A 9,595-nucleotide genomic window follows, 5' to 3' on the forward strand; every position below is an offset into this window, starting at 1 on the left:
GCTCTCTCTAGCATTTTATATTGATAAGGTGATGGATCGCTTCTCGATGCAAGACTCCAAGAAGGGTCAAACACCCTTTAGGCATGGAGTTTCACTCTCTAAGGACCAGTCTCCCAAGACTGCACAAGAGATTGAAGACATGAGGAAAATTCCTTACGCCTCTGCCGTGGGAATCCTCATGTATGCTATGCTTTGCACTAGACCTGACATCTGTTTCGCCGTTGGCGTAGTTAGCCATTTCCAATCCAACCCTGGACCCGAGCACTGGATTGGTGTTAAGCATGTTCTTAAGTATCTTCGAAGAACTAGGAACTTGATGCTTACATACTCAGGTACTGACCTGACTATGATGGGATATACCGACTCCGATTTTCAAGCGGATTAGGATTTCAGGAAATCCACTTCGGGATCTGTGTCCATCCTTAATGGTGGAGCTGTTGTGTGGAGGAGTATTAAGCAATCTTGCATTGCTGACTCCACAATGGAAGCAGAATATGTGGCTGCTTGTGAAGCATCCAAAGAGGCTGTATGGCTTAGAAAATTCCTTAAGTATTTGGAAGTTGTTCCAAACGTCGACGAGCCCATGACCCTTTATTGTGATAATAGTGGGGCTGTCGCTAACTCAAAGGAACCTCGAAGCCATAAGCGCTCTAAGCATATTGAGAGGAAATACCATTTGATTCGAGAGATCGTGCAGCGCAGAGACGTGGAGGTGAAGTAGATCTCTGGTAGATCTATTCACCAAGGCCCTAGCGAACATGGTCTTCGACCAACTTTAAAAGGGATTAGGCATGTAGGACTACTCACATCTTCTTTGAGTCAAGTGGGAGTTTGTTGTCAATGGTGCCCACAAGAAGAGTAGTAGTGTCTATTTGTGTACATTTGATGTAATATAGTCTCATGAAGACTCTTGCTTGTGATTGCTTATTCATTAATAAAAAGTTGAAACGTTCATTCAATCTTCCTTGTTTGAAGCTTTATGATAAAACATTAGTCTTTAGTCCATAAACAAACTAAACAACTTACGAAGAGAAAAATGTAGATTTGCATGAACAAACTCTTCGTAGTTTTCTTAAAACGATATATTCGCAATCTAAGGGTCAAAGGACTATTGACCTCAGTATGATTGTTAGGAGAATCTATGATGTCTGGTTATGGGGCATTGAGAGTTGGAGACTCTATAGTTCTTCTAGGTATCTTCCGAAGGTACTGAATTGACCAGTGCACTTCTAGAGACAAGATAAGAACAAACCATTTAACCTCTTATGTCTCGAAGTCACTACGTATGAATTGCATCGTGCTTACCTTAATCCTGAAATGAGACATGTCATTTTACACCTTAGTATTCTCATTTGAGAAAGTCAGAGTTCGGACTCACTATGTGATTCCGAACAGGGCCTATTGGTGAAGTACTAAGTTGTGAGAATGTCATGAGTAACTTTGTGAAGTTCTCATAGATATGGAATTCATGTACAAGATTGCTGAAATGCAATGTATGTCACCTCATTCTTTGTTCCTTGGAGTGTGAATAAATGAACTGGCCAGTGTCCAAATTGAGTCCTAACTCTTTTGGATGAAACAATGTGACTTGTTAGCTCCTTGTCAATACATTGTTTCTAACTTATTCACAAGCGAGAAACGAGTTGAGGAAATAACAGCTAGAAGGGTAAAATGGTAATTTAGTAAATCCCGACTAGCTAATGACATTCATGAAGGGTAAACATAGATCATATTCAGTGGATCCGCTCATCATAATTAGGTTGAATTCTTGAGTAGAAAATAAATTCATTTGAACCGAGAGATTTTCAGTGTCAACTCTTTTGTGGAGTCAGTTGGCATTAAGCTAAACTTGGAAAAGGTATGTGAACTTTTGAGTCCAAGTGTTTAGCTCAAGCTTTGTTCATTTGGGTCCATGAGGTCACTGTCACGAATCACATCGACTAGGAATAGTTAAACTGGAAGCTAAGTCAAAACAAGAACGAAAAGTGTCAAAAGGGTATTTTTGTCTTTTGAGACATATGATGAAATGAATGTCAATAAATTTTTTGACAAGTTCATTTGATGACTTAATGTCACTCGGCCGTGACTTGATTATTGGGCCTTGTGAATTAATTTCATTTCATAAGAATTTTATTGAAAATTCTTAATGGGCTTTCTCATGTTGTCATGAACAAATGAAGAAGCTTGTAGAAGCTCCTTGTAGAGACCATTTGGGCGCCCAACATACCCATAGGAAGAGAGAATATTTTGTGCATAAATGTATCAAGATACTTGCCAAAAGAAAAGAGGAAACAAATTTCCTATACTTGTATAGGGAATTTCGGCCAAGGCAACCAAGAGAGAACAAAAGAGGAAACTAATCCCTTGGGGATTGGCTTGAGGTGGGCGCCTATCTTGGATAGGAATGGGCAATAAAAGATTTCTCATTAAGGCTTGGAAAATAAGAGGAAACTACTTCTTTCCAAGGCCAACCCTTCTCCTATAAATAGAACCCTCATTCCTCTCATTCTATCATTCCACATAAGTTAGAGATTGAGAGTCTCTCTCTCTAGAACTTGTGGCCGCCCATCTCCTCTCTCTCTCTAGTCAATTTCGTTTTATTGTTTTGGCACCTAGGTCCTCATTTGACCTAGAGTTTAGCTCTGCGACTTCAAGACTCGTTCTTAAGTCGTAGTGTTTAAAAGTGCCCACTCACTGATTCTTTTTATTTCGAGTGATTTAGTGATAGAAACTATCGTGGTTGCTCGAGGTGCCGAGGAAAGAAAGAGAGACGTGCTGCGGGGGAGACGAGCGTTGCAACTTTCCAAAAGCTTGTCAAAGTTCAAGCTTCAAGAAAGGTTAGTAAACTTCTTAGCTCATAATAGTTTTTATTTATATGTACTTGCTCTTTGTATAGGTTAGTAAAAACCGTTTTTACTTGAAAAGAAAATTTTTAAAATTCCGCCGCTTTGCGAAGCGTTAAACTTTTTCATAAACCCTAGATCAATTCCAACAGATGTGTGTAGTCCTTCATGCCTAATCCCTCTCGATGTTGGTCGAAGACCTTGTTCGCTAGGGCCTTTGTGAAAGGATCTGCTAGGTTGTCTACCGTTGAGATCTTCTTCACTTCCACGTCTCTGCGCTGCATGATCTCTCGAATCAAATGGTATTTCCTCTTGTTGTCGCAGTTTTTCAGACAACGATTTAGGAGTCGTAGACGGTTAGACCCGAGGACGGACCAAGTGGTCTCGTCTCGACTCGAGCGTGCCGGACTTGGTATCCCAAGTCTTCACTTAGCTGTCTATGGTATCTGTCTCGTCCAGGCACCTAAAAAGCAAGCAAAGAAGGTGTGAACTACAAAGGGGAAACAGAGGGGTTGCCTCTGTTTACCTCTCCGAAGCTCAACATTAGTAGGATTGAGGTGGTTTGTAGAGGGTTTAGTGTTTAGAGGTCGAGACTTGAGAGAAACGAGCGAGGTACGAGTTCGACAGCGTTTCAGTACTCAAATTCGGATTACCTGGACTAGGGGATGGACCCCTCTATGTATAGGCGACCAAGGGACGTGTTGAGGGTCCCTTGGCCTAGTGAGACGATGGCTGCCGAGGGAGATTCACTCGGCCAACGGCCGAGTGAAGGAATGGACGCCGGGTGAGCTTTACTCGGCCATTGGCCGAGTGAAGAGTCTGGGCCGAGAGCAGACTCACCCAGCGGTCGGCCGAGTGAGCTGTTGGGCCGGCAGGGGCTTCATTCGGCCTTCGGCCGATCGAGCGCGCTGGGCCGCCTGGGGCCTCACTCGGTCATTGGCCGAGTGAGCATGGTGGGCCGGCTGGAGACTTCATTCGGCCCTTGGCCGGGCGAACACGCTGGGACGTCTGAGGCCTCATTCGGCCATGGGCCGAGTGAGCATGGTGGATCTCGTTCGGCCATTGGCCGAGTGAACATATGGAGAAGTTCACTCGGCCATTGGCCGAGTGAGTTGATGGGCCGGCCGAGTGTGGGTTGGAAGCTAGGGTTTCACTCGGCCATTGGCCGAGTGAGCTTGCTCGGCCGCCCGAAATGTCGATCGAGCAGTCGGACCTCGTCGGGCCGATAACATTAGCCCCCCGAGTTTGGCACCGGGCGTAGCCCGTGTGGTAAACTGAAGCAGCTCCGTCTTCAGTCGTCTCGCCGAACCGTCTTGTCAACAATTGGTAAGCCCGCTCACCTTAGGTATTATTTTAATATTTTTGCTGACGTGTTCATCGTTATTCGCGCCCATGGATCCCACCAACCACCTGTCGGGGTGTGGGTCCGTTGAGGACGACCTTTTCCCTCTTCTCGAGAATCAAGACGCCGAATTGGATAATTTTTGGGCACAACTCTCGCCCACCCCTCCCAACTACAACGCATCGTCTTCGTTTGCCTCGAGCAGGAACGTGGTGGATACGACGAGTGGCGATTTTTCTTTGATCGAGGCGTGGTTGGCCGACGGGGAGGGGGACACGTGCGTCGGAGACTACCCAAACCGACAGGGGAGCGCCGGCTTGATGGCACCAGCCGCCGGGGACAGCCGGGCCGATCAGCGCGAGGATGGCTTGGCCGAAGGACGCGCCACGGAGGTCGCGCGCGCGGGGTCGACCACCCAGGAGGCCGGCGATGATACATGTAGCGCCGGGAGGGGCGCCCTTGTCGATCCTGGCGCCGGAGGAGGCGGGCCGGCCACGGGCGGCGCTGTGCAGGCCGCCGCCAACGCCGGGGGAGTCGCGCTTGGCTGGGTCGGCGCCGTCTGCGCTGGACCCAGCCCCGGGATTATGCCAGAAGGGCCGCGCGCGACGATCTAGACCCGGGAGCACGCCGACAAAGCAGAGGAGGCCGGCGCCGGCGTGGAGGAGGCCGCGCCCGGCCGAGTCGGCGTCGTCTGGGGCGAACCCAGACCTGGGGAAGACGCCCCTCGCCCTGGGAGGGCCGAGCCGGTCGTGGAGGACGCGGGCGAGCCTTGGGGCGGGGCGTCTGGCGAGGCCGACGCTGGCGATGGCGCGCTGGCGTGGAGGAACGCCGCCTGGGGCGACGCCGGTGTCAGGGAGGACCCCACCCTCTCGGGTGGGGTTGTGCTGCAGGTGGTCGGCGGCCATGGGAGCCCAGGTGGGTCGGGCCCAGCCGGGCCGGAGCGCGTCCATGGCGGGGGAGCGCCGCCGGCGGCGGCCGACGCTGCAGGTGGGGGCGGTGGCGCCGGACAGGAGGAGTACCGGCCGCCCAACGCCGGCGAGGAAGAATGCCGACCGCCCACGGCCGGAGAGGAGGAGGCGGCCACCTTGGCTGCCTTGCAAACCCTAGGGCCCAATGGGCCGGGCCTAGGTGAAGAAGATTTGGCCCCCCTTGGGCCGGGTCATGTGCTTGGGCCGGATGCACCACATGGAGGTCCCATGGCCGACCCAGTGACCCAGGGCCATGAGGAGGACACGCTTGGGCCGGCCCTAGGCGAGATCGGCCTCCGAGCTCGAGCGACCGACGCGCATCATGGGCCTGCGACCGGGCCGGATGCGCCGACAGGGCCACCTCTCGCGGATGATACACGAGAAACGGGCCCGGCCGGGCCGAACGCGCGCGCTTCGGCTCGAGCGACCCATCCTGACGCCGAGGGCTCGGGCGAGGCGTTGAGCCGCCGTACTCCGTCGACCGCCTCAGTCAGCTTGACCGCACAGGAAGAAGAACGTGCATCGTCATTCCCTATCGGAGAATCAGCGATTCGGGACGGCTTCGACTGCTCCGGCGTCGATTTCCCGAGTTCTCTTTCGTTCGCGAGCTTTAGAGGTTTGAGGAAACGTTTCGGTATCCCGGAGTCCGTGTCGCTACTGCGACCATTGCCTGAAGATCTCCCCACACATCCTCGGAAGGGATACGCCGCCGTCCACGAGGCTAGTTTTCGCGGGGGGTTACGACTACCTTTTCAGCCCGTGATCCAGGACCTTCTAGCTCAGCTCGGTGTTCATGCGGCCCAGATGTCTCCATCCTTTTACCGTATGGTGGCTGCCTGCCACATGATGCTGCATCGAGCGAAAGGTCGAATCGTTACGGCCGACGACATCAGGAATCTCGTGGCCGTCTTTGATGTTCCCGGGAAACCCGGCTTCTACAAGGTTCAGCACCGGAAGCGATTCCCCATCCTCACCAAGCTGACCTCGAAACACCGATACCCTTGGGTGTGGGTGTCCGAATCTGCCTTCGGGACGGCACCTCTCGCCTTTGGCCCCGTTGCTGAATTCCCGGCCGACTATGGCATCGAGAGCTCCGAACTCGCGCTCGTGATCGGAGCGGTCCCCGACTCGAGGCGGCAAGGATCGCTTTTCGAGTCCCCGGACCTTATGGCGAGGACTGGGTGGTTCGTGCCTAGTGACGATGTTCCCTTGTGCCCTGGCCTCGACGCGGGGGCCACGGAGGATCCCGAGTCCGAGGCGGGGGGTTCGTCAGCTCCTTCCCCCGACGCGGGGGGTACTGGCCGCGCACATACTTTCGCGTTATCGTGCTATCGTTGTTTTCCGTTATTTGTGCTTATCGTTATGTTTTAACTGACAGACGTTCTTCTCTCCTCTGCAGGAATCATGGCTCGGCGTCATCGACCGCGCACACAAATGCCGAGAGCAACGCCCACTGATGATGCCACGATCGCGGCCCGCCCTCGAGTCGAGGCCCGTCGCGGGGGGTCGCCATCGCGGGCGAGGAATGAAGCGATCTCCTCCAACAAGCGACCGTCGTCGTCGGCTTCTCTTGGGTCACCGTCCGGACACAAACGCGCTCACACGTCGACAGTGTCAGACAGCCTGGACTCCATGCTCTTAGCGGAGGCGGTGGAGTTGAGAGACCAGTGCTCCCGAGGGATCCTTGAGACCTCCTTGCGGGATTTCAAGGGTCTGCTGACAACGAGCGATCTTTAGCACTTCCAGAACGGGATCGGCGACGCCCGAAAGGTATGACTCGTTTTCATGTGTTATGTATGGTTGTCGTGCTTGTTGTGATTATCCGTGTTTCCTTCGTTTCCACAGATGCTCGCGCGCCAAGAGCGGAGCGACCGCATTCTCTGAGATATGCTACGACGCATGCAGATCATGGAGAAGGAGAAGACGAGTATGACGGCCGCGCACGCTGCCGCCCTAGCGGGGGTTCGCACCGCCCAAGAGTTTGAGGCGCTCGAGAAGGAGCTGGAGCGAGCTCGCGGAGAATCGGCCGCCGAGAAGGCACTTCGTGAGAAGGCGGAGCAAGCGGTTGACACCTTTCTGGGGGAAACGAAGAAACTCCAGGCGGCACTCTCGAGCCGGGATGCGGAGCTGAGCATCGTCCATGCTCGGCTATCGGCAAGCGAGATCACTCGGGTTAAGGTCGAGAGGGAGAGGGATACCCTTCGGACGGAGATGCAGACCCTTGCCGAGGAGAAGGAAGACGCCGTGCGATCCAAGACTGACTTGGAGGACGACTGGGACTTGGCGTTGGACGCGGCTCGTTACGAGGCGGCCAGGCGAGTTCGGGAAGCGACCGCGAAGGAGAATGCATCTCGCGGGACCACGTTTTCCTTTTTCAGCACCATGTTCCCTCCTTACGACGACGAGCTGCCGGAGGACGACCCGCATCCACGAGTCCCCGCCGAGGCTGCGCAATCGACGACCCATCAGCCGGATGGAGGAGCCATTGGCGGGTTCGGCGCTTCTTGCCCCGAAGAAGATGAGGAGCAGATCGATTTCAGCTCGGAGTAGCCAACTTTTCTTTAGTTTTTCGCGCAACTGTTTAGCGCTTACGTATCGTTTGCTTTCGGATTCTCATTCGTTCGGCATGCATCGTACTTTCTTTGTTTTTATCGCCGGTTTGATTGTGTGACATTGTCTTGCTTTGATTGAAGTTTTTACATTCGTTATGCGTCTTATTTTCTCGATCTATCATGCTCAGTATATCGGTTTGTGCAATTTGAATAGTGTGTGTCTTACGAGCCCAGCTTGCTATGCTTAGCATGACCGGTTGGCACGGCTTATTGCCGCATTTGGCGGCGAAGTTTCCCGCGGACGTTGGCTAGACCAGTTTCATCCGGCGGGTGCGATTTTCGGCCATCTATTCGTGACTCGCTGCCTATCGGCGTGCGCGAGCTGGGTGGCCGTCGCGCTCATCCTTCGGCGAGTACGCTACCTATCGGCGTGCGTATCGGGACGAGTTTGCAGTTCCCAGTGAGCGTGGTACTTGTTGGTACGCGTGTCACGTTTTTGGTTTTGACTGCCGGGATCGACAATCCGGTGCGCGGACGTGATCCATCGATGCCTTGCTGCCTATCGGTGTGCAAGGTGCATCGTCGCTCGAGAGGGTCGCAGCAAAAGACGTGCGAAGTCGGAGGTCCGGTGAGTGGATCCAACCTGTCGACGTTTCGCTATCTCTCGGCGTACGGCCTCAACCCGTGCGAGAGCGTCGCACGAGGAGGGTACGAAGTCGGAGGTCCGGTGCGCGGATCCGATTTATGGGTGTTTTGTTACCGCTTGGTGCGTGGAAAGTGGAGTAAGCGAGCTTGTTACTCTCGCCTTATCCCCCTTAGCCCCCCGAGTGTCTTGGGTGCTCGTAGAGGAGGCTAGAAACTAAGATACAATGTCTTGAAGTGAAATGTAATTCATTAAATTATTGAAATGGTTCAAAAATTACATCCCAGGCCGTTGGCCAAACTTGAAATTTAACATTGACTTTGCTGGAATCGAAAATTACATGAGAACAACAAAGCGTAAAAATGGATGAATGAACATCTATTGGTAATATTGCCGAAGGTGCTCCGCATTCCTCGGGTGTGTGAACACGAGTCCCTCCATGTTCTTGAGCTTGTACGTGCCGTTGTGGATGGCCCGGCGCACACGGTACGGGCCTTCCCAAGTGGGGCCTATGTTATCGGCCCGACGAGGTCCGACGGCTCGATCGACATTTCGGGCGGCCGAGCAGGCTCACTCGGCCATTGGCCGAGTGAAACCCTACTTCCAGCCCACACTCGGCCGGCCCATCAACTCACTCGGCCAATGGCCGAGTGAGCCTTCTCTCGGTCCAAGCCCATCACTCGGCCAATGGCCGAGTGAACTTCTCCATATGTTCACTCGGCCAATGGCCGGACGAGGCCCACCATACTCACTCGGCCCATGGCCGAATGAAGCCTCAGACGTCCCAGCGTGATCGCCCGGCCAAGGGCCGAATGAAGTCTCCAGCCGGCCCACCATGCTCGCTCGGCCGATGGCCGGGTGAGGCCCCGGGCGGCCCAGCACGCTCGGTCGGCCGAAGGCCGAATGAAGACCCCTGCCGGCCCAACAGCTCACTCGGCCAACAGCCGAGTGAGTCTTCTCTCGGCCCAGACTCTTCGCTCGGCCATCACTCGGCCGGTGGCCGAGTCAAGCTCACCCGGCGCCCATTCCTTCACTCGGCCATTGGCCGAGTGAATCTCCCTCGGCGACCATCATCTCACTCGGCCATCGGCCGGCCCAACCTCACTCGGCCGATGGCCGACTCAGCCTCACTCGGCCAAGGGACCCTCAACACGTCTCTTGGTCGCCTATAAATAGAGGAGTCCATTCTCTAGTCCAGGTAATCCGAAATTTGAGTACTGAAACGCTGCCGAACTCATAACTCGCTC

Source organism: Urtica dioica, chromosome 1, assembly GCF_054948205.1.
Source record: "Urtica dioica subsp. dioica isolate 48M chromosome 1, U.dioica_male_clone48M_v1_H2, whole genome shotgun sequence".
Classification (NCBI taxonomy): domain Eukaryota; kingdom Viridiplantae; phylum Streptophyta; class Magnoliopsida; order Rosales; family Urticaceae; genus Urtica; species Urtica dioica.